Source organism: Lemur catta, chromosome 5 (assembly GCF_020740605.2).
Source record: "Lemur catta isolate mLemCat1 chromosome 5, mLemCat1.pri, whole genome shotgun sequence".
NCBI lineage: Eukaryota > Metazoa > Chordata > Mammalia > Primates > Lemuridae > Lemur > Lemur catta.
This window is the reverse complement of record NC_059132.1, coordinates 94,398,333-94,401,033: the sequence shown is the minus strand read 5'-3', so window position 1 is coordinate 94,401,033 and position 2,701 is coordinate 94,398,333. Positions and strand designations below refer to the sequence as shown.

At 31.8% G+C, this 2,701-nt stretch overlaps 1 pseudogene; it reads left to right on the top strand.

Annotated features, from left to right (window-relative positions):
* The first annotated feature begins 746 nt into the window (after window positions 1-746).
* Window positions 747-1,123, top strand: LOC123637708 (annotated as a pseudogene).
* Window positions 1,124-2,701: the final 1,578 nt, after the last annotated feature.

Here is a 2,701-nt window from a genome sequence, read left to right as displayed (position 1 = left end):
ACCAAGTAGAGTTTATACTGGGAATGCAAAGTTGGTTCAATATTTCAAATTCAATCAATATCATTCATCATATAAATAAACTAAAGAAGAAAAAATAAATGACGATCTCAATAGAGGCAGAAAAAGCATTTTTACAAAATCCATTATTCATTTATGATATAAACTCTAAGAAAACTAAGAATAAAAGATAACTTCCTCAATTGATAAAGAGTACTTAAAACCTGATCTAAATTCATACAGAAAATACTGAATCTTTCTTTTTAAGGAAAAAATAAGGCAAGAATGCTCTATCCATCCTAATCAATATCATACTATAGGTCCTAGCTAAAACAATAGAATAAAAAAGCAATAAAAAGCATAAAAAGCACACATGATGAAATAAAAGAAATAAAATGTTCTCCATTTTAGAAAACATGATTGTCTATGCAGAATTTCACAAAGAATTTACCAAAAAAGAAAAAAAAAGCCACTGGACCTAATCAGTGCATTTATCAAAACTACAAGATACAAGGTCAGTATACAAATAAAAACTATATATGCTAGCAATGAACCACATGAAATTATAATTTTTAAAAGTACCATTTATAATGGCAATATAACACAAAATACTTAGATATAAACACTGTATAATATTTTTAGACTAAAACCTGTAAAACTTTAACAAGAGAAAAAAGTTGAAGGACTCGTATACACTACCTGATTTTAAGACTTATTATAGCTTTCCTTTCCAATCTGGGCCCTGTTAGATGGGTCCCACAAAGAAAGACAGCAAGAAGCAGCAGGGCTGTTCTGCCATCAATGAGATGGTGACTGACAATATTGACCATCAACAACCACAAGCGTGTCCATGGAGTGGGCTTCAAGAAGTGTGCTCCTCAGGCACTCAAAGAGATCTGGAAATTTGCCATGAAGCAGGTGGGGACTCCAGATGTGTGCATTGATACCAGGCTCAGCAAAGTTGTCTGGGTCAAAGGAATAAGGAATGTCCCATACCGTATCCATGTGCAGTTGTCCAGAAAACATAAGGATGAATATTCACCAAACAAGTGTTTGTACTTTGGCTACCTATGTACCTGTTACCACTTTTAAATACCTATAGACAGTCAATGTGGATGAAAACTAACCACTGAACATCGTCAGATGCATCAAATGAAGTTATAAAACCACCCAAAATATTTATTATTACATAAAGCTACAATAATAATAATAATAATAATAATGTGATCTAAACAAACAGATAATAGATAAATAATTAGATAATAGATAGATCTAAATAAATAGATAATAGATCAATTTAACTACAAGAGACTCCAGAAACAGGCCCACTCAAATAAGGTCAATTGTTTTCATTTTAATGTGCCAAGAAATTCAATGGAGAGATGATCTCATTAACAAATAGTGCTGGAACAATTGGACATCCATATGCAAAAAAAGAAAACAGAAAATAAAAACTTAACCTTGACTTGCTCCTTGCACCATATACAAAGACCTAAATATAAACCTTAAAAAAATTATATAGCAATCTTGTATTAATGTCAATTTCCTAATTTTGACATATATATGCTATATTATGAATGGGTAGGAAATAAACATTGAAGTATTTAGGAATAACAAAGCATCACATCTGCAACATATTCTCAAATGGAAATAAAAGATGGATGATAGATAGTATAAATAGACAGAAGATAGATGATAGACAGATATTTAGATAGAAAAAAAGAAAAGGCAAGGCAGGCGGATCGTTTGAGCTCAGGAATTGGAGACCAGCCTGAGCAAAAGCAAGATCTCATCTCTACTAAAAAAAATAGAAATAAATTAGCTGGACAAATAAAAATATACATAGAAAAAAATTAGCCGGGCATGGTGGTGTATGCCTGTAGTCCCAGCTACTCAGGAGGCTGAGGCAATAGGATTGCTTGAGCCCAGGAATTTGAGGTTGCTGTGAGCTAGACTGATACCATGGCAGTCTATCCCGGGCAACAGAATGAGACTCTGTCTCAAAAAAAAAAAAAAAAAGAAAAAAAAGAAAAGGCAAATATGCTAAAATGTTAACAGTTGGAGAATTTAGGTGAAGGCTAAACAAGATTTCTTTGTACTGTCCTTGCAACTTTTCTGTAAGTTTGAAAATATTTCAGAATAAAAAGTTTAAAAAACATGAGTATTATATGTCCTCCCTCCTCCTTTCTTATATGTCTTAGATTCCACAAAGATATAAATGATCAGTTAGAAACATTCATTACTGTATTTTTCCCTTACATTCTCTTTTAGTTTTGCAAATTTTAAAAAAAGGCATAAAAATTGCAGTATTAGGGGAAAAAACACTTTTGTGAAAGCCATGAAGATTGTACAATCGTGTTTTTTCATTTATGTGATCATTATAGGCTCTTTAACTTGGTCACAGTTCAGAGTTGTAAATATATCTGGCCTTGTGACTTTCTCATAAAATCTATTTATTAAGGTTTCCCTTGGATAAAAAGCACTCTGAAGAAAGTCTTTTGACCTGACACCATACAACATCGGAATAAAAAATACCTTTCTGATGAAATATTTGAAAACCCATAGTCACTTAGTGAAACATTTGTGTATGCTTGAACTAAAAGTATGAGCCTAGTTCATATGAGGTTTGTGTATATAATTACTAGTATTAAATTATGTGTTCAACGTTGACTTACTGCCACATTTATTATTGCTATTAAAAATG